Source organism: Danio rerio, chromosome 4 (genome assembly GCF_049306965.1).
Source record: "Danio rerio strain Tuebingen ecotype United States chromosome 4, GRCz12tu, whole genome shotgun sequence".
Classification (NCBI taxonomy): Eukaryota; Metazoa; Chordata; class Actinopteri; order Cypriniformes; family Danionidae; genus Danio; species Danio rerio.
Genome location: NC_133179.1, coordinates 19,893,940 through 19,917,904, shown reverse-complemented (window position 1 = coordinate 19,917,904; position 23,965 = coordinate 19,893,940). Strand labels below are relative to the sequence as shown.

General features: G+C 34.1%; 1 long non-coding RNA gene across 1 annotated transcript; it reads right to left on the bottom strand.

Annotated features, from left to right (window-relative positions):
• Nucleotides 1-8,075: 8,075 nt before the first annotated feature.
• On the bottom strand, nt 8,076-21,709 carry LOC137491541 (uncharacterized). Its single transcript, XR_012402069.1, has 3 exons — nt 21,457-21,709; nt 11,648-11,898; nt 8,076-11,581 (listed from the first exon to the last, which is right to left on the bottom strand). It is a non-coding gene; the product is annotated as an uncharacterized lncRNA (long non-coding RNA).
• Between the last annotated feature and the right edge of the window lie 2,256 nt (nt 21,710-23,965).

Sequence of the window (23,965 nt, the reverse complement as noted above, 5' to 3'; positions counted from 1 at the left end):
GCAATATATTTGAACTCCCTTCTGTGAATTACTCATTCTGGCTGAATACTGTGTTTAAACCCATGTGAATAACTCCTTTTCTGTCACATTATTAGGTGCATGCATTTAAATCTGCAGAAAAAGGTGTTTACTGTATGAAATCTAGGTAATGAGCGTTGTCAATTGCATTATGATTTAGCAATTTAGGAACTTATCTCAATAATATGTGTTAACCAGTACATGTGATAGCATGCATTGCCAGCATAATAAGGTTAAAAAGTGTCCATGTAAACACACTTGAACTCTGTTAACATGCATTTCTCATTAAACAGGAAATGTTTGTTGTCTCTGCTGTTCAATGGCTGCGTTTCTTTTTTGTAATCCAGCCTGATCAAACATTTTAAATGAATACATGATCCAGTTTGTTTTCATATTGGTCCAGGCTCACAAAGGGGACAGATTCACAAAGCCTTCTTCCAATTTCCCTCGTTTTTGATTTTAGAATATTGTTAATAATATTAAGAACACATTTTTATAGGAATGTTTTTATCTTTCCCCCTCCTCAAGCTTGTTCTTTAGACGAAACTTTAGAAGAATTAATATAGTTGAAAAGACTGTTAACTTAAATGACTTCAATAGCTGCAGAGCAAAAGGCTAAGATGCAGTATCTAATAAAATATTGTCTTTTCAGATATTAAACATTAAAGATATGCAGCATGTAATATAAACTGTATAGCTACAATGTTTTAGTTATTTAAACTAGCATATTTGCTTGTTAGATGGTTGTCTTCCTGATGGAAATACTATGGGTTGTCTACAGCTTTTGCCTAATGGAGTTTTATGTCTTTCTTGTCATCCATACCTTATTAGCTGTCTAATAATCTTTTCGATGGTTAATGTCATTAACATCCTATGCACTTTATTTAAAAAAAAAAAAACACTTGGAAAAACTTGGTTACTTTAAAATTGGCCAAAAAAAAGATTTGGTTAAAATATAGCTGTAATGATTTTATACTTTAATTGTACCCATAAAAATAATAAGCACAAATTAAGATCTTAATTTTTTTTTTTCAAGAACTCCAAGACATTTCTTACGAGCATCTCAGAATTTATCTTAAAGGCAATAGAATTAAAATCTGGATGTAAAGGCATAGCTGAATAACAGGAGTTTAATACACCAATGTTACGTTCTGTGAGCCTTAAACACCATGGTTTCCTTATTCTCTTGTAAATCCTATGATGAGTGACAAAGAAATCTAATTTTTAACAAGCCACCAACTGTCACGATACATACAGGATCATCAATATGCATGACCCAGGATATGCATTTGATTGGTCACAATTTTTCCTAGTGAGATTGCAACAATGGTATTTTTTAAATTATCTACATTGTTATTGATTTCCTCTACAGTAACTTACAGTAAAAAAAAAAAAAAAAAAAAAGATTACTGCTGCTTGTTCAAACTACCCGTTTAAAATGAGCTGAAACATCACAATTCTTATCATTTCTTTGGCCAATTTATTTGCTTTATGTTCAGTCTACTTTAATTAGTAAACCATAACGTTAACCTAAGCATTTTGTATTTGATCAACATGAAAGAATTGTGTTGGTCTAACTACCTGGTTGGGGGATTTGTAGTTCCCAGCATGCTTTGTGTGGGATTGAATTAAGAGAGGGAAATGTTGTCAGTAAAAGTAAAGTTAATAGAAAGACTTGTTAGAGTTTGATCTTCACTTTAGTTTGAAGATCTCAAAGATTTTTTATGTAAGGCTTTGAGTTTGGAGATTACCACCTAGCAGAAACACCTATGCTTTGGGTTTTGGCTGCTTAATTAGCAAAAATGCAGTTTGCTGCTTTGCTCAGTCAGGCAATAACTCCTAAAATTAGTTCTGAGATCAGTCTCAATCAACTGTAACTCCTAAAAAATGGCTCTTTTAGTTTATTTAGGATAATTTTCAATAAAACTAAGAGACTTTGAAATGTACGACACATTTACTTTTATGTGATAAAATCATATTGGACCAACTCAGTTGCATTAAATTGAGTAGATCTTTGTGTTCAAAAAGATTTTGTGTTCATCCAGTTTTTTTTTTTTTAATGTACTGGCAGCGGTTTGCCAGTAACTTACTGTAAGTTAATTACAGCAAAAATACTGTATTACATATACAGCACCATTTATCTTGCTGTATATGCATTTACAGCATTAAATATATTTACTGTAAAACATACAGCCATTTTCACAATACAGCTTTATAATACAGTAACATACTGCTTAACTGTCCTTCAGTAAAACTCAGTTTATATTACAGTTATACTGTGTAATTTACAAAATTTGAAAACATTTTTGTAATGAGACAACAAGAACATGTTGATCATATTTAATTCACGTTTATGTAGCATGTCATATCACACAGCTCTTACTGTGACTTTTCTTTAGTGAAATAAACATTACAAAAGTTAAAAGGTTAATTTTAATTCTTGTCTGCTTTCAATTATGTTAAACTCACAAAACACATCTATAAATAATCAGTCTCTTTTGTCTTTTGTTGATTTAGCCTATATTTTATTAACACATATCTCGGCTGCAGTTATGGACATACGGTATAGCTCACTTGCTTCTGACTTCAGTTTCCACTTCAGTTGAAACAACTGGCATTTAAAATGTATTAACAATTCTTAAAGTTTTCATGACTCCAGCTTAAAATCTCATTAGCTTGCCAGTAGTGGCGGCCATCTTTCAAAGACAATTCTGCTTTTAACAATGAGGCATCTTCAGTTACGAATGATTCATCAATTCACAACGATTATTCAGGAAAAGGTATTGAACTAAATTTGCACTACAAACGTGTTTTCAAGCTGCCGTGCAACACAGGAACGTCTCTCTCTGCAGTCAAGTAGCCCTCCCACAGAATAATTAAAACAGTGGGATGCAGGTGAAAGCAAAAAACGAGAGAGAGAGAGAGAAGATGAGAGCGAGGGAGCGAGGGAGTGATGGAGGGAGAGCTTAACTGGGAGAGGGAGTGAGTTACATAACCTCTGTATATGTCGCCATACTCATGTTTTATTCACCAAGAGAGAGATAGTTGGTAAAAGTCAGGGAGTTTCCCCACTAACCCCAGTCTTCATCCTCTTCATCTCCATCAAAAACGGGAGCTTCGGTTTGATGCAATGTTGATTTGATGCAATCGTTCTCATATAGTCACAGCTTTTCTGAGGGTTTCTAAAGGTCACAGTTCTTTCCAAACTCGCAAGCTGAGGATTTACATTTACAGTCAACATGGAAAAGCATTTGCAAGCCATTTTGCCTCCAATATATGACATTGTACTGGTGGGGAAAGAAGTGTAGCGATTGATTTGATTTACTGGGAACAGGTTGGGACTAGTGTTTATGCAACCTTTAGTATTTATAGTGCATGTTATACACTGTTTTGAAGCAGCTATACAGTAATAAACAGGAAAGTAAATAGAAGTCTGCTTTCAATTACAGATTTGTGCAAAATGTGTTATGTTTTTTTTTAATGAGTTTTGACAAAAGGCAGGATATACAGATTATAAATTTATTCAGCACCACCCTGAAAGGCATAAGGTCTGTTAAACTGCAGAGTATGTTTGTAATCAGACAAAAAACAATGACTGTAGACTGCTGAGTATATGTGTTTAATGCACATTTATGCATTGTCATATCACTAAGCTCCTACTGTGATTTTTATTTTATTAAGTTTAGCCAAAGGAGATGTAGGAGTGATTTCCAACTATTTATGACAAGAAAAGACTCTCATACTTGGGAGCAGTCAACAGATCAACCTTTTTTGAGTTGTGTAATGCAATAGGGTCTCTTGTAGTGACAGCTCAATCACTATCATGCCCAAAACTGCCAGTTTCTACAAATCCCATAATAATATTTAAAGAATGATTGCTTGACTTTTATGTATAGCGGGTGACTCGTGAATGCAAAAGTGATTTCATTGTAGTTTCATGAGATATTGCTCTTTTCTGTTTTATTCATCTGGTCTCATACAAATTATGACCAAAATGGCAGGTTTTCCACTTATACAATTTCTTTGATGTTCCTTACTCTTCTTTTTGTGATAATGAATAATCACTATAGTCTTTTTTTTTAATGTGGCGACAGTCACTCAACATTTCAATAGATATCTACATAATTGTTGCTCTATTTCCACTTAATTACAGAATAAACCAACTCAATCTTACAATAAATATAACTATTTTACATATTGTCTCAAAAGTAGCTAATTTGCTAATTTAATTTTAGCTAATAAATTCATAATATAAAAATTGTTCAATTTGTTATAAGATTAAAATCGTATAAACTTGAAAAGTTTGAAATGGAGGCATGACGCCAAACTTCACAACTAAACCCAATCCTCATTGGGGAATAAGCAAATCATATTAAAATGTACAAATGAGGCCATAAAACATATGAATTAGCAAGTAAATTAAATTAGGAATTATCATGAAATTTCTTTAAAACAGCAGTTAAGAAATCATCTGAGGATAGCAATGTAATCACGTTTGAACAACTCGCTCAAGTATCCTTATGGTAACTAAAATTACTCTGTTAAATGTAAATTAAGTTATGAAGCTTTGCTACAAGCTGTTCACATTTCACACATTAATAAAAACTGTCTAAAAGTATAAAGAAGCAAGCAGTGGCAAGGACCCCAAGCACAAAAATGGTAAAGGTGACCGAATGAGAGAGAGAGAAAAAAAGAGGCTGACATGAAATGTAATGTTATTGATTTAAAGGATTACTTTGAAATCATCAACAATAAGCCCAGAAACATGCATTAAGAAATTCAATGGCATCAATTTTAACATCACATTGACTTCAAAGGTGAAAACGTGATCAACGACTTAAGATCTTGTATCATCATTATACCTTTAGCAAGGCACTTAACCTCATGTACAGCTCCAGGGAGACCGTCCCATGGAAAGTGAATCGTAAGCTGCTTTGGATGAGAAAACATCTGCTAAACGACCAATAACCGATAGCTGCGGTCACTGGGGCTAAACCAAAATGAATGAGTATAACGAATCCAATAACAAACACTTAGCTTTGACCTTTTCACCCTATTCATCAAAGCCATTGTACAGCATTCGATCAAACGGGCAGACCTGAAAAAAGCCGCTTTAGTGCTGTGCGCGGAAATTCATTCAAAGTCTGAAACTCGCAGCGACTTAACAACAGCTTTTAAGAAGACAATTCTGCTGTGATGGAATTAATCTGCATGGCAAGAGGCTCTTGTCTTAATTAAATGCACTAGCGTGCTTCAACACGACTCTGTTCTTCAGGTGTTTGTGGGTGAGAGGAAAAGCTAGAGCATTAATAATGTGTGTGCGTGTGTGTGTCGGAGAGTATGCTGGGTTGACAGCGAGGCTTTTATTCAGTGTTGCGTGCAAAACTTATTGCTTTATGCATGCATATAGTGACACGTTGAAATTAAAATTTAACAGGGGTAAAGTGAAAAATATCAGCAAGGTTGCATCAGGGCATCATAATAAAAAAAGCTTTATTAAATACAGTTCACAGGAAAAATGGTAACAATTTATAATAGTCGCACTTGCCTAATGCATTATCTAACATGAACCAGCTATGAGCAATATATTTTTGCATGCATCAGTTTATGTTTAGTAAAAATAAAATAGTTTGAACTTTTTTGTTTGTATAGCATTACATGTTAACAGATACAAATTTTGATATATATATATATATATATATATATATATATATATATATATATATATATATATATATATATATATATATGTGTGTGTGTGTATTTTTTTTAATAATGGTGTGTGTGTTGTTTTATGCAACCCAGGCTTGTTCTGAAAACATACCGCTATATACATTTCTGGAAAGTGCTAAATACATCTCAGTCGGTACCACCAGAGGCCACTGTGTTCCTTTTTTCAGATGTCAAATTTCTCTTGCAGGTGCCATTCGTGCCTGCTGTTCTCACGTAAATCCACCAGAGGCCACTGACTGACTGAATGAACGATCGACTGACCCACCCTCCTCCTTCCCTAAACCCAACCAATAATGTTTTCAAAAGCACCTATTGACTAGCACACACCCACTTCTCTAAACCCAAGCAACAGATTTAAAAAGCAATCCAGATAAAGAAAAGCCCTTTGATTTTTACCACATTTTTAGATTTTACCACATTCTCACCCTCTTATTCACTTGTTTGTTTTATATTTGGGCTTCTGTTTTTTGCCCGCTTTTCGGAACCATTCTTCACCAGACTCGAAACCTGTTGTCGTGGTCAACTCCTCTCTGCATATCAAGTCTGTCTGGCGAGCTAACTGGGTAAACTGGTAACAGAGGAAAGGCCATCCATACAGAGGTAAGCGCGAAAAGTAGCGACGTCATACCGCCCTGTAGCATTTGTTTTAAAGACAAATTCAGCCATACGTACTTCTGGCTACATAAGTCGCAATCTCCAGAAATGTATATAGGGCTACGACTGTTGACTATATAAAGAATGTTGATTTTATTAATATATTTTATTTATTTGATTGATTGCTTGTTTGATTGTTTGAAAAAACAATCCAATTTGCTTTAAAATTTGAAGATAAAAAAAACAAAACTGGTAATATTAACAATCCATGAAAAGTAATATCATGGAGCACCGGTTAATGATAATAATGTAAATATTAGATCATTTGACCTTTTATAGCAATACAATGCTATGTAAATTTGTCATTCTATTTGGTGCAACTTTACAAAGAATGAACACTGTAAAAAAAATCAGTTTATTATCAGTTTTCTGTATTTTGTGACTATTTTATCTTATCTTTGCCATGATGAAAGTAAATAATATTTTACTAGATCTTTTTCAAGACACTTCTATACAGCTTAAAGTGCCATTTAAATGCTTAACTAGGTTAATTAGGTTAACTAGGCAGGTAAGGATAATGAGGCAAGTTATTGTGTAATGATGGTTTGGTCTGTAGACTATCAAAAAAATTTAGCTCAAAGGCGCTAAAAATTTTGTTCTTAAAATGGTTAAAAAAATTTTAAACTGCTTTAATATATTTATATATTATATTATATATTATATATATATATATTATATATATTATATTATATATATATTATATATTTATAATCTAGCCGAAATAAAACAAATAAGACTTTCTCCAGAAGAATAAATATTATCAGTCAAAATGATATTATAATCAAAATTATTCATTCGTTCATTCATTCATTTTCTTGTCGGCTTAGTCCCTTTATTAATCCAGAGTCGCCACAGCGATATGAACCGCCAACTTATCCAGCACGTTTTTACGCAGCGGCTGCCCTTCCAGCCACAACCCATCTCTGGGAAGCATACACACAAAAACTCATTTACACACACACAATCATACACTACGGACAATTTAGCCTACCCAATTCACCTGTACCCCATGTCTTTGTACTGTGGGGAAACCGGAGGGACCCGGAGGAAACCCGCGCGAATGCAAGGAGAACATGCAAACTGCACACAGAAACGCCAACTGAGTCGAGGATCAAACCCACGACCCAGCGACCTTCTTGCTGTGAGGCAACAGCACTACCTACTGAGCCACTGCTTCGCTGTTAAAATATTATATTATATAATAATTCTGACTTATAGTAATCTATATAATAATTCTGACACACACACATATATATATATATATATATATATATATATATATATATATATATATATATATATATATATATATATATATATATATATATATACATAAGTATAAATATTTTTTTAAAAAGTCAAACCCATCGTACCTCTGTTTTCTCTCAACTTCAGCATCCCTCCACCACCCCAACTCCACACTATTAAACCCGATATCAACATCAATCTAAGGGGAGCAATCTTGATCTGGGCTAGACACTGTGTTTGGAACCCTATCTCTCTCTCTATTCTAAAAAAGGAAATAACATGAGTTAGGGCCAAAGTCAACAGAGCAAAGATCAAGATCCTATAACGCAATTCATAACCATAAATAAACCAAAAACACCTTTGTATGTAAAAAATATTTATAAATTTTTTTGCGGTGTATAATAAAAAAAGGATAAAACTCATGGGTCACAATACTTTAGTTTTCTTTAGAGTATACAAGCAAAATATGAATGCATTTTACAAATATTTATTTAACATGACTTTTAACATGCTTTTCTTTCTTGAAAAAGTTTGTTGAACACATTTGATGCCAGCATGATTGCAAAAACTATACTGGAAGCTCTGTTTGATGCACATGAAGCAATAACCATCCAATCAGGCTCTTAATATGATGGTGTCAATCAACCAAAACATGGGCATAACCAAACTGGATCATTGACCACATGACAATGTTTTTTTTTTCTCTTCTTCTGGAGTTGCAGAAAATATCATCATGCATCACTTCCTCTGTTTTTCAGTGGCGTTTCGGCTCATTGTCGTTCATAACAGTGCTCCCATATCATTAAAACCACTGGGATCGACGCGTCCTCCCTGCTTTTCCAAACCAAATATTCACAAGGAAAATGAAGGGAGTAATGACAGGCAAGGCAAGGCCGTAATGAGTAAGGGCCAGTGGGTTGCGTCAGAAGCCCGAGCCCTCAGGTTCAGATGTTCTGCCACTCTCATCTGTAGAACAGGACGCCACGAGCTGACGGCAGCTAATCGCCAGTGCATTAGCATATACTAATTACACTGCTTCTGTAATGGCTGCAGAGATGGGCTGAACCACTGGAGCAAGCCGTGCTGAAGCTAATTTGAGCGCTCTATGTCCTGTGAGGCTCATGCAAAAACAGCCTTCCCCAGAAAGGCAAAATGTTCTTTATAAAAGCACATATTGGAATAAGAGATGGAGTTTTATTCCAATTTGGTGTGTTCAGGGTCCAAACTGCTGCATTACTTGTATGATTTGGTTCTGGAGCAAAAAGGACTAAAATAGCATCATGTTATAATTAAAAAAAAAAAAAAAAAAACAAGGTTAGAAATTTTAATAAACTCCTGCACAACCGTACACTGTAAAAAGTGATTAGTTACTTTAGCAGTGATTTCCTCTTATTTTTAAGTGAGTAAATCTGTTGTAGCTTGAAACAGTCAAATATAATTATGCACAGAGTTCATTTACTTAATTTCAAGACAACAAGTTTACTCACTTTTGGAATTAAATTCAAATAATGCTTTAAAAGCTACTGGGTGACTCCTTTTTAAAAGATAGTAAACAAATTGTTTTTTAACATGTCATATTAAACTCCATTGTTTGATCTGTTCAAATTTGTTGAAATAAGATGTTGTTTTTCACGGAGTCCCCACTTTTGAGGTTGAAGTTTGTTCATTTTCAGAAACATAAAAGAAGGAATATTTCAGAGCAGACAATACACTTTGATGTCCACAGTAGAAAAAAATACTACGTTTTCTGTGACCACTGTTAACATTCTACAAAATAGCATCTTTTGCATTCAACAGAAGACTGAAATATACAGATTGGGACAGTTCCTAAGAGTTCCAATCCAGAGTTCTTTTATATTAAAGTGCATTTTTTTACTATTTTATTATGTTGGATGAGCAATAGTACACATCACATCAACAAACTCAAAAACTGCACATGCTGTCGGGATGATGCGAGATGATTTTACTATCTTAAAGCTTAATTGTTTTTCCTTTTTTTTAATCGATGCTATTAAACTACTTTTAGTTCCTAAAAGTGCAGTTCTTAAAGGAATTTTAAAGAGTATTTTAATTATCATAACATTTTCTCATATAAAACTTTGTTTCACACTGTAAACTGTAAATAAACTGAACTTAGTAGATATCCTGTTGACATCACACTGGTTGGTGTTTATGGTAAAAAAAAAAGTGGGATTTAGTAAGGATTATATACATGCGTATTTGTTTTATTTCGGCTAGAATAAGCAGTTTTAACCGTTTAAAAAATTTTTTTAACCGTTTTAAGGACAACATTATTAGCCTCTTTAAGCTATTTATTTTTTCGATTGTCTACAAAACAACAAAGACTTACCTAATTACCCTAACCTGCCTAGTAAACCTAATTAACCTAGTTAAGCCTTTAAATGTCACTTTAAGTTGGATAGAAGTGTCTTAAAAAAAGTGAAATATTATTTACTGTCATCATGGCAAAGATAAAATAAATCAGTTATTAGAGATGACTTATTAAAACTATTATGTTTAGAAATGTGTTGAAAATCTTTTCTCCATTAAACAAAAATTGGTGGATAAAAAACAGAGGGGCTAATAATTCACAGCCTCCAATAATTCTGACTTCAACTGTATATATAAGTTTGAAACGTGATTTTTAAAAGATTCTCCAAATTCCCACTTAAAAAAACATTGACTTTTGTTGGCCAAACAAGTAAACAATTTTTGAACCTGACTTTACCTGTTCAAATATTTGTCATGTAAATTAAAATATTCCTACTTTTCAAAGACTCTCCACAATTTTGTACTTAAAGTAATTTGTCAACAGGAAATTAAATATTTGTTATAATGTATAATATGCAATTGTTTTATCGTGTTAATTATTAATTCAAGTAAAAATTAATCCCCTAATGACCTCTAAAATATCGCCATAATCACTTAAATCTACTTTGCAACCATATTCAAACAATCCACATTCATCATTAATATTATTTCGGACAGACATGCACCACTAATATTCTCCTCAAAAATGTTGGTCATTGTCAATGTAAAATAAAATCATAAGCTTTTCCTGGAAAATCCTTGGATATATCTGCGGATCTCCAAAAGCGTTTGTGTTTTTCCTATTGATGCTTGCTTTGAAAGACCTAAAAAATCTCAGATTTTATTTATTTATTTAGTTTGAGGATTAGAGCCGTATTGGATGATGATTGATAGATAATTCAGGCTTCACATCTGCCTCTGCTCCTTCTCAGACATGAAAAAACACATTTGACGAGGCTTTTAAATTACACAAGATGAAAGTGGTGATGTGAGTAAACAACTTTTAAGCCAGGAAGGGGAGAAATATGTTTTTAGCCTTTTAGCCTCAATCTTAGCCTTTATGCGTCTGTGTTTATGTGATAGTAAGCTTTGTGTGGGAGGAAGTTCAGAGACAGGTCTGTCACGATCAACAAATACAATTTCTGCAAACACACACACATACTTGTATATGTGGTTTACGGGAACTCTTCATAGGCGTAATGCATTTTATACTACAAAAAACAACTATTATATATCCTTATCCTACGTCTACCCCTAAACCTGACCTTCCTAGGAAACACAGCACATTTTGAATATGAAAAGACCCTGTTAAATATGATTTAAGCATTTTGAATTACAAGAACACAAAGAATGTCCTCATAAACTACCTTAATAGAGTGCAACTAGGTAAAACCAGTGTCATTATACAATTGCAGGTCCTCATAAACCACACAAACAGATCCACACACACATACACGAGATCTTCTTGAGCCAGCAAAACAATGCATAACCCCAAGGGCAGAAGAAGCAATTGAGAAAATCTCCAATCTCCAAATCCGAACCATTTTCCTCGTCTCCGGTCTCCCACGGTAACCAGTCCCCGGTGTCTGATTGGCTGACGGTGTTTTAAAGGATGGTGCTGAGGTCAGACAGGAGACACAATTACTCAGTACATCTGACCTACTGTGTTTCTACTCTTTATTACCTTTTCATTCACATCCCTCATCCGCTGTCCGTCTCCCTCTAGCTCTCCATCACCGGTTTAGTGCACCGCAGAGAGCCGCGGCATCACAAATCTCCGGCTGTTTACTCTGTTGCGATGGAGACAGAGTTTGGCCCGTTCCCTGTGCTGAAAATCTGAGGGAGAACATGTCGTCTTCCTCACGTTTTCTCCTGTAGTTTCTCTCATCTTTGTGCTCTGATTGTTCCCTGTGGTGTGCGCTGATGGAGACGTCCCTGAAGGAAAGATGATGATTAAAGTGAAGGTGAGAAGGATGAATGGATAAACTGAGGGTAGAGTGTAAAATCTCACAGCATGTTGCAGAAATACGAAGCGGAATATAAAAATGGGGATCTATCAGCGTTCATTATTCCTCTTGGGATTTTAGGATCATAAGAGAGACGTTACTTTTCTGACAGGCCTGATGTGTTTATTCATAAGGAACTATATGGAAATCTAAGGAATAACTGATCATTTTTATGTAAAAAAAATGTCTATGGAACCCTTTCAGATGCTCGGTGCATTAGTGTTGTTGTTTTGTTTTTGTCTTGTGATAATGATTTAATTTTCGTATTATAATGAGAGCACTTCAGTGTTTCTTAAGATGGTAATTCAATTTCTCGGTGACCTCAACGCCAATTTAGCTCAGCATTTTCTCAACATTCTCCGTTAGTCAGTTAATTTTTTGCTGTGACATTGTTACAATTCAAGTCAAGTTGAGCTTTATTGTCATTCGCTAAATGTGTGGACATCCAGAGGAACAAAATGTCGTGTCTCGCAGGACAACAGTGCTACATAAATTAATTATTGGAGATAAGAGCTGAAATAAAAACCTACACATATAAAACAAATACTTTAACTATACACATAAGACTAGAAGTTTTTTTTTACATGAGACTTTATAATGTTGTACAGGATATTGTGCAAGAGAGTTATTACAGGTGAATATTGTGTGCAAAAGAGGTATTTAAGGTTTATTATTGTGCAAGAGTTATTTAAGGTTGAAGCAAGCACTGCAACGTGATTGTAGTATATTTATAGTAAACATCGCTTTCATTGAGTCATTGTATGATGGAGTTTAGATAAAGTGTCAATTTGTGTAACTAAATACAAGATAATTAATTTAAAGGAATAGTTCATTCAAAAAATATAATATCATTTACTCCTGCTTTGCTTGTTTCAAACCTGTGGATGTCTTTTTTTCTCTTAAACACAAGTGAAAACATTGGAAACAATGGTGGAAGCCAGTCACCACTGACTTCCAAAGTATTTGTTTTTGCTACTATGGAAGTCAATCTTGTTGCAGGTTTTCACAGAAGAAGAAGAAACTCATAAAGGTTGAGGATGAGTAAATTGGGAGTAAATGTTCAGTTTACCTTCAACATGCACTGCAAGATCTATATTTTCTTCTTATTATCTCATTTTTTTTTCTAAACAAAAGTGTTCTTGATCAAAAGTTTTACTTATAATAAACATATTTTTATGATTTTAATAACATTATCGCATTTTTTTGTGAGTTAGTTGATTATGTTTTAATAATATCAGTTTAATGTTCTTGTTGTATTGGTATTAACTGATTTTCCTGTCCCCTCAACATTAGTATTAAGAGATCAACTTCTTTATTTTCAGTTTCGTCGACATAAATTACAGCATGTTTAAATCTTGAGTGATCTTTTCGAGATCTTGTCATATGAGTTGTTTTCTTCAGATTTTGGTTTAATCTTCTTCAGATCCAAACATCATAAAATGTTTTCTCAATCACACAGTTTTTCAAAACTTCTTTTTCAAAGATCTCAACAAGCTTAAGTTGTTTTCTTATGATCTCAACATAAGTTTTCTCCATCAATTTTCTTGATTTATTTATTTTTCCTGCAGTGTTTATTTAGGCCTGAAACTTTTTTTTCTTGTTTTCATGAGATTTTCCACTGATCTCAACATTTTCTAAAGGACTTTGAGTTTTCTCAATTACTGAGTTTCCACAAAACTCAATTTTCATGTGACTTCAAATTTGTCATCAATTGATTTAACATCCAAGATCTAAACACTGTAAAAAAGAAAAAAAAAACTCAATTACAGTCTGTTCTTTGATCTCCGCAAAACAAATCATTTCTTAATCAATTGTCTCAATTAATACACATTTTTTTCTTTGTTACTCACTTACTTACCTGTAGTTGTTACCTTGTGCTGATGTAAACAGATTTTAGTATATTGGTCAAGTGTATATTGGTTAACACCTTTGCTTTGTCAACGGTTTTAAGGAGGTCAAAATTATCTGAACCAACCTTAAATGCTAAAAAAAAAAAAAAAAAAAAAAAAAAAACACCCAGATTTTATTGATGTGAATGTTTGAATGTTTTGGTAATATGTTTTTTTCCCTGAACTTTAAAAAGTCTCACAATAAAAAAAACATCTGTATATTAACAATTTTCCTTATTTTGTCATTCATTGGTATTCCCATTTGTTAATGCTTTTGAATTGCATTATGGAATCTTTCCTTAAACAAATTTTGATGTTGAAAGTTTGAAAATGTGACTTTTATTGTCATTTTTCACCGTTTTTAAGTCATGTAATGTATTTTCTGGGTTAGTATTGCAAAATATGATACATTCTGTTATTTTATGGACCTAACTTTCTATAAATACATATTATATCTTATACAATATTGTTTTAAACAACTAAAATGTCATGTAAAGTCATTGTTTAAACCGCAGAGTTGATTTGTCCTCTCTGTTACTCACAGAACATCAGGAGAAATGTTATCTGAGAGGGATTAAGACAGACGTGTTAGCAGAAATCTGTGTATTCATGACTAGTGTTAATCTCTTAAAATGCTTTAATATAGACTAAATGTGTCTGCTCAATGTGAGCTGACAGCCCTCTGATACCTGCAAGCAAACCTCCATTTTGTGAGCCTCATTATTCAAATTGTGCATGTAATTATTCATAGTTAACGTGTCAAAGTGCTTTCACACAGAGCAGACTTTCCCTTTAACGCTATCTCTTACTTACCGTTTCTCTGAGGAGCGTCTGAATGTTGTAAAGCATCCCTGTGTGAAGAAGACCTGCACCGAGAGACCTCAAAATCTAATCTCATCTCGCACACACAACACACGTTATTAGGGATAAGACAAGGTCAAATTGCCATCTTAATAGATATCAACAATAGCAATTACTTGGGTTACAGAGCAGACAATGGTGTCACTGAGTGGACCTGGTTAGGTCCCAAGTGTGTGTATGTTTGTGTGTGTATGTGTATGAATAGCTGTGCAATTGTTCTTTTGTTCTTGGGTGTGTATGTGTTGGATTTGCAGTCAATAATCCAGCTTTGTCCATATTCTAAAGCAGTCGCGAGGCCAGAAATGTTAAAGTGAGCGAAATAGGATGGACCCCATTGCCTATTCTCAAACTAAAGCACGTCATTTTGCATTACATGGGGTGAAATGGCTTTTTGGTTGAAAGAGTAAAAGGTCAAAAGTATTTTTTTTGAGCAGGAATGACACATTTTTGGCTGTTATTGTGTGTCAAGACAAGTCAAGAGCACATCACAGTCTGCCTAAAAGGTTGCACTGATTAAATTGCTTATTCTAATAATCACTGTTGTCTTTAGTGAAATTGGTTGTTTTTTTGTTTTTGTGTGTGAAAAATGTTGGAATTTTGTTTACAAGGGTTGAGGTCTTTCAATTTCTTGGCTGCCTGCAGCAAAAATATTTTGTTTCTACATGTCTGAGTTCTTTTGAGGCCACATTTCTAAACACATTTGCTCTTAAAGCTTTCAAACCATTACCTTCAAACTTTCAGGCTAATCTGAGTTTTCTGCTTTTTTGCATCAGTCTAACTATAAAGCCTATTCATGATAGAAACATGTTTGCAACGTTTTTTTTCTTCTTCTTTTTTTGCTACTAATTAATTAATGCTATAGAACAATAGACTAATTCTGGCCAAAAACATTTCTTTTTACAAACATTTATTCACGTGCAAGTTTTTAATCAACAATAAAGTTTGTCATCATCAACATTACTTATCTTGATCTTACACTTTCATTTTGTCAATAGCTTTAAGGAGGTAAATTTTTTATTTTTATTTTATTTTTTTAATGTGAATGTTTTGGTTGGGTTTCAGAGAGCTTTCAGAGGGCTGGTAATTAAGCTAGTCTAGTCCTCTGAATGTTAGATGACTGTCAGAAAACCAATAAAATAACTTACTGTAAAGGACACAGAACATATAAACACCTCACAGAAGAATGTACTAGAATATGGATTGTGTTTTGGCTGAACTTTTGAACAACGGCAGGGTTTTGTCGGCAGGCACACAATGTCATTTAATATTAGATTAGATTTGAGTTGTGACGTCAGGTGACCAAAATTCAATGTCTAGCCAGCGTCCAATAATGACCTCAAATAACATTTTATTACATAATATTTGGTTGATTTTAAATTGTGTTGGAAAGTGGCCAAAATTCAACGTCAAGCCAACATCTTAAACCACGGTCATACTGAAGTCAACAACTGACATTTATTCATCAGGTATGGCAACCTGACGTGTGATAGACGTCATAGTGGTAACATCCACACAACGTTAAGATGTAACATCATTAGATATAAATATTTGGTTGATTTTAGTTTGGATGTTGGACATTGACGTCGACCTGACATTGACGTTTGACATCAACCGGGGTTTCATTTCCAAACAAAATACAACAGCCCTGCTACGTTGGGGTACAATGTCAATCTGATATCATATTTACCTCCTGTACCTGCTTTGACTTTAATTTTTGAATGAACAATTTAATCATGTCAAGTCACTTATGTATAGCAATGGCAATGCAGATTGTGTCAAATTCGTTTTACATGGATGAACAGAAAAAAGATAAAAAGCCATAAGAATATTTCAATTTGTGGGAAGTATTTAATATATCAGACAGGCAGCTGAGTTGTTGTAAGATTCTGGTGTAGTTCTAGTTAGATTAAAATGATTCTGTTCGAATGTCACTGTTGAAGGACAAACAAGCCAGAGGCGACAGTTAACCATAGGAGGTGTACCTTTCAGAAACAATTTATTCTAACACAAAAACAACTGCAATGGATGTTAACTGTAAAAAGTCATTCTTGATATGTTTGTAAAAACATATTTCTAGTTTATTAATCTACTTGTATACACTTTAATTAAATTGTGTCACTGAATTTTTGTGTAAATATATTTTTTCAAATATAATTTTAAAGAAAGTCTGGAAAACCTTTTATTTACCTTATTGGGCAAATAACAAACTGTCCAGCACATTCAACTTTCCTCAGTCAGAATATGATCTTTCAAACAATTAAAACATATTATATAAATAATGTAGAGCTTAACTTTTTGAAAGTTTATGTATAACAAAAATAGCCTAATTAGAATTTAAATAAACTTTAACATGGGCCGCTTTTAGTGCTTCAAACCTTTTTATTGTTTTTTTTTTTTCTTTCAAGAATAAGGTCAATGATTCAGAATAAAAGTTGGACTACATGTAGTGAAAGATGACTTCACTTTCATCATATTGTATGTTTTTTTGTATTGTTTTTTTTCATATTGTATTTATGTTTTTATGTCTTGCACAGCTGGATGTTGGATTTATGAAAAATAATTGTTTGGATTCATTGGAAGCCCTCTCTGATTTCTCTCTGGTTATTTTCACACTTTATGATGGCATAGTAGTCCAAGTAAGACAAATGAGCTCATGTTTGGGACAATATCACTTTTTATCAGTAGGAGGTGGGTTGTTCAAACCACCCAAACCCCCATACGAGCCTGAATCTACTGACAGTATTCTCCAAAAACACAACCCAGTTACATCAGTGACAGTGATCTCATCTCAAAATAATAGACATAATAATTCCATCTAACATCGTCTCAAATTGACACATCTCCATCATGTACCGCGATTAAGCCTTGCAATAATTTAATCAGGACCACCGAGTGCTGTAATAAAAGCATATGAATCCACTGATGACCTTTATTAGCATTTTAATAGTTACGACACGAATATGATATGTTTTAAAGAGGGTAGCGCCGCACGACCCCCAGCCGGCCACATTTATTGTCGATCCAGACCCGCTTATGATTTTATGATTTAGATAATTTCATCATGATAACCACTGATAGGTCAAACCCTTTCCTCTTTTTTTCGGTTTCCCTCTCTCTTTCACACACGGAGACTTCAATAAAATGTCTAACTGCATAGGCTCCGCTCTTGCCTGCGTAATTGGAATCAATAATTCATTTTCCTTCTCTGTTAGCCTCTCATTCAAACGTTCTTCATGCGTTTTAGAGAATGTAGAATCAGTTCGGGAGCGGCGTAATTGAAGAGAGTTTTTTTTCTCTCTCTCTCTCTCTCTCATCTCATCTTCACCTGTGGCAGCTCTACTTCTGTAATTATAGACGAGTTTAGTCAGAAGCTGTTCTGTGGGTCTCTTTCAATTCCCAGCGTTTTGTTAATCCCGATTTGACACGTAACAATGAGGGATATGATGGTGGGCTGAGTCCTAATCTCATTCATGGTGCATTAGTGGAAACGCCCTCAAATGACCCCTTCTGTGCAAATATAATGGTATTTGCGTTTTGTTTAAATTAATACTTAAAGGATTATGGATGACTTTAATGACACAGCGAAGGGGATTCAGGAATCATTTTATTGTTGTAAAGATGCTAATTGGTATTTAATCTATTTAGATCATCATTACTGCTTTTCATTTTATCACATCTGTTAAATGGCCCTCGTTTAGGTTGTCAAAAAGAATTGCTGACATTTTGGAAAGTGAAATACTTGTAGAGGCAATTTAATTTAATTAAATTAAATTTTTTTATTTTATTTTATTTTTTTATTTTATTATTTTATTTTATTTTATTTTTTTTTTTCATACACAATAGTTGTTTTTTTGTTTGTTGTTTTTTTGTCAGTGTGATTCATGGCCGAGACGCTTTTGTAAAAGAGCTTTTTAATCTTAATGTGTATTTCCTTTAAAAGTATATGACGTAAAACTGTTGTCCTGTATCATCTGTGTCTGCTCTGTTGATTTGAATGCATCCATACACACACATTGTTAAACATTTTATTGTATTTTTGCAGTAACTTACGGGCAGCACTGTTCCCAGCAATACACCGCAACTGCCCCTTTACAGTAACTTATCTGTAAGTGTGTTTTACAATAGCAATTTTATTTTACGGTAAAATAGTCTAACTGCAACATATTTTATTGTAAAGTGCCCTTTACCACATTTAATTTTTTTCACAGTGTGACAAAATTTACAGTACTTTCATTTTAATGCGCAAAAGCTTCATTTTTAGCATTTACTTCTGAATTTAATAAAGTCCAAACAAGTGACACATTTTGTCTTCAACTACAGTAGCCATACTTAATTACTTTGATGGCAGTAGAATACTGCAAATTCCTAATATGCAGCAAGTTACTGTAAAAGTTTTATAATAACCCACTATGCAGTGCATATTTCTATACTGAACTGCAAATAATGTATGTGGTATTTTACTGTGCTTTAAATAACTGTAAAATTGCGGCAAAGTCTAACAGTGCACGCACACACCTTCTCACTCCTCCACCGACTCCACACAGGATGAGCAGACAGACACTTTCACAATAATCAATCAGCACATCAGTCTGACATTTTTCATATGAGGCTTGAAACAGTTCAATGAGTGTCTGTGGAAGTAGCAATATGTATTTAGACTAAGCCCCGAAGGACAAATAAATCAATGAAGTCAGATAGCACTGCAGACAAAAATATTGAGAGAAAGATAGTGACAAGAACATAGTTTGCAGGAAAACATAATAACCTGCTGTGCTGTTAGTTGGAAATTTTTTTATTTATTTATTTTTAATACGGAAAGGTCTTTAACATCTGTTTGAGTTAAAATGTTGAAATCATGAAGCATCTATATTAACACATATAGCACATGACTAATATTAACACTGTGAAGGAACAGTAAATATTGATGAGTGTTTTGTCAGTGTTTGCATATAGTGCAAATTGTCTCTATGGGTATAATGAGATTCGCATTTATGTGGGGAATAATTATGCGTATGAAATAATCAAACTGATTTAATGAACACAATAATTTGTATCCAGATTTTATATTTAACAATAAGCGCACAGAAATCATTAGCATAACAAATATTTTCACCCACATCTGTGATTTCAGATATTATATGCAGACCTTTAGGTTGTTAACTGAAACTTTCAAATGTTTTAAAAATGATTTAATAAAAGAAAATTGCAAACGTTTCTGTAAAGCTAAAAAAATCTTCAATTTCCTTTTTACCAGTTGGTTGCTTTACTTTCTTCTTTTTCTTACATCCACCTTTTATTCCCTTGCTCCTATTTCTTTTTCTTGCTCCTCATTCAATCATCCATTCCTTTTGTTTTTGGCTTAGTCCCTTTTTTAATCAGAGGGTCGCCACAGCGGAATAAACCCCCAACTTATTCAGCATATGTTTTACACAGCGGATACCCTACTTTGTACTGTGGGGGACACCGGAGCACCCGGAGGAAACCCGCGTGAACATGAGAAGAGCTTATAAACTTTACACAGGAATTCCAACGGACCCCTTCCTCTTTCCTCTTTCTTTCCTCTCCTTCTCCTTCCACTTCCTCTTTATCATCCTTCTTTTTCCTTCTTCCTTACCCCCATCATTCCTCTTTCTTTCCTCTTCCGTCTCCTTCCACTTCCTCTTTCTCGTCCTTCTTTTTCCTTCTTTCATATCCCTTCTTTCCTCTTGCTTTCTTCTTCCTTTTACTTCCACTACCTCTCTTGTCCTTCCTTCTTCCTTATCCCCCACTTTTTTCTTTTTTCCTCCCTTACACTTTCTCTTTCTCATCCTCTTTTCCTTCATTGTCGCCTATTTTCTCTTTTCCTCTTCCTTCTCCTTCCTCTTTCCCATTTTCCTTTTCCTTCGTCCTTACCCTCTTTTTCTCCTCTTCTTCATTCTTCCACTTCCTTTTTCTCATTCTTCATGTCATTCTTCCTAATCCCCCTCTTTCTTCCTGATCTATTTCTCTCATTCCTCTTTTCTTCCTCCTTCTCCTTCCACTTCTTTCTGCTCCTCCATTCTTCAGTGTCCCCCTCTTTTTTCCTCTTCCTCATTCTTCTCCTTCCACTTTTCTCATTCTCTATTTCATTCTTCCTTATCCTTATTATTCCTTATCTTTTTTCTTCCTCCTTCACTTTCTCTTTTTCATCTTTCTTTTTCTCATGAAATTCCCAGATTATGAATATTAATTATCAACAATAACGAATTATTATTAATCATTAATATTCCGGATCAATTTATTGTTAATTTGACCAAACGAACACAAGCAGAGCCGCCGCTCTTCCAAGCGAACACGGTAATCTATTCATTTAGAAAAAGGGAATTTAATTGCTACTTCTTGTGAAGTAGATTAATCATTCAAAAGTTTTAAACAACTTATAATAGCTAGGCAGGGGAATCTGTATTTCAGTGACCTTTTCTCGTGAGGCAAACAATACAATTCATTTGATTATAAATGGAATTTATTGACTAGTCAGACGGAACGAACAAACAAACGCACAAACATACATTTAACACAGAACAAAGGTAAACCACGCGGAGATATCGGGTCTATAGAACGTGTAACAACAAAGAGAAATAGTAAAGCGAGGAGATAGAGATTTCAGATAAAAGAGTGACAAAACTTTCAGTTCCACCCGCACCATTAAGGACCACCAAGGTTATAAAAAACACCTTTTTGATAAAAGGGGCACAGCTTAATCGCATAACTAAAATCACCTGGTTTTTCATGTCTGGAGGTCTCTTTTATGCGTCTCTCTTCCGTCGTGATGAAAACTACTCTTGATGTCCTTTGATGCGTGGAGTTTGTAATGCAGTTCGGACGAACACGATCGCAAACTTTAAACTGAATTTACTTTGCCGGAAAATAAAGAAAGCGTGGCGGGAAAGTCCATGCGGCTGTGAAGAGCCATGTGGCCCTTAAAGGGACCACCGTCAATGATGTTCCTTTTTGGGACGTTCTCTTTCTGCCCAGATGTTTGGGGGGAAGTGTGCTTATACCTGCGGGTCACGTGACAACCCGTACAGCATTCTGACCAATGATTTCAGGGGAAAGTTTGCGCGCGAACCTTCCTTTGTCTCTGGGCTGCGCGTATGCAAATTTGAGCGCCCGCCTAAAGCATGCGGACAGGCATTTAATACAGGGCTTTAAAGAATAAAACAATGCGAGTTATGGTCTCGATCTATGCATCATGTGTTGTAAAATGTCGAGGGCATTCTATTGACACCAAACACTCTACAAGTACATCACATAGTTCCCATATCCTTACATCATTGATGCTTTTAAAAAGGCCTGCAAGCGTGAATGTGTATAGTCTATATCAGGTATTGTACACATTACAAAAGTTAAATGAAATTAAACAAGAGATTTGGGTTATAAATGTCTTTGTTTAATTTTGAGGAATGTCTTGTCTGTGAGCAGAATGTTGGCTAAAGAGGTTTTTTTCCTTTTCTTATCTTATCTGTCACGTTCTTTTGAAGTAGGCAGAGAGTGGTTCTGTGAAGTCTCCCAGACTTGTTAACATGTCACCAGGGATTACCAAGCCAGACTTTTCGTCACCAAGTGATTTTATTGTCCTGGCGATTCACCCAGATTGTTTTCTGGAATGTTAAATGGAATGTTTATCTCCAGAATGCAGGTTACAATATGTTACACCACCTTCTTTTATCCATCATCATCCTCACTCCAATTCATCCTGCCTTTACCTATACTACTTTTGCTTATTACTTTTATTATTATTACACTGTTAATTGTCCCTTAATTGTTTGGCCACACTGATTCTTACATTTTAACATTAAAACAATAATCCACATCACTATTTAAATATATAGATATGATATAAAGTCCAACAAAGACATGTCTGTGCCCATTCCTCCTGAGAGAGGTGAAGGATATTGCTCTTGGAGTGGAAAGTAAAATTAAAACCACATTAAGATGACAATAAATCTAGCGGGTAAAGACAGAGCTGGAGTCAGACACAGTGGGTGGAATAGATTTTTAGCCATGACTGAAACGCCAGTGGCAGAGCAGAGGTGTGACAGAGAACAAATCAGGCGGCAGAGCGGCTCTGCCACAATTCACCTGAACAAGCTCTCAGTAGCAAACTTTAAAGGGATGATTCACCCCAAAATTAATATTCACTGTTAATTTACTGACCTTCAGGCAAAGGGGTGACTTTTTTTCTTTTTCTGTTGAATATTAAAGATGATTTTTGCTGAAACTGTGACCCTTGACAATTCATAAAATCCAGGTCAACAACTATTTGTCACTTTGATACTCAAAAATTATATAAAGGCAAAAGCCAAAATGAATACCTGTGGCTCCTGGTTATACATTGAAGTTTTATCACGCAAAACCGTTTGAAGGCAAAAACATTATCACTCCTACTAAATAAATATTAGTTATTTTTAAAAACACATTTTCTGCAAGTACATTTTCATAATATGTCGAAAAATTAAAAAATTGTTCCAGCCAAGCTTAAACAAGACTTTTTACAACATATATATTTTAGGACAGTGTTTCTCAAACACATTCCTGGAGGACCACCAACACTGCATGTTTTGGATGCCTCCTTTATCAGTCACACTCATTCAGTCTCTGCTAATGAGCTGATGATCTGAATCAGCTGTGTTAGGTTATGGAGACATGGAAAATGAGCAGAGCTGGTGGTTCTCCAGGAATGTGGTTGAGAAACACTGTCTTTTTATATATATATAATATAAACTTTTTGATTTAGTTTAGCATTTATATGGAACTTTAAGCTATAGTAGTATCTTTCAAAATCACTTCAAAAATGTATCATGGCCAAGAAAAAAAAATATTGTTATTGTTATTTAAAATGTGTTGAAAAAATTTCTTCTTTAAACAGTTTTGGGAAATACTAAGTAAAAATTTCACAGGAGGGCTAAAAACTTTGCTGTGGCTGTACATTAAAATATTAATGCTATAAATTCTTTCATGTAAATTTTCAATGATATATTTTGTTAACGTGTGCTTGCAATTTTTTTTAATTTTTCAAATAATATTTAAATTCATGTTGTAAATGTCTTTTTTTACATTCTTTTTAAACTGTATATGGATGATTTCAGGATTTTAATTTTAGGTGGGCTCAGCTTATGAGGTTGGCAAAAGAAAAGTGTTTTACAGGTGTTCATTTTGAAATAAAAATAGCAAAAAGTCTGTTAAAAGTTACATTTTTTGCTAGAGGAAACATCTGTGATTATGAGT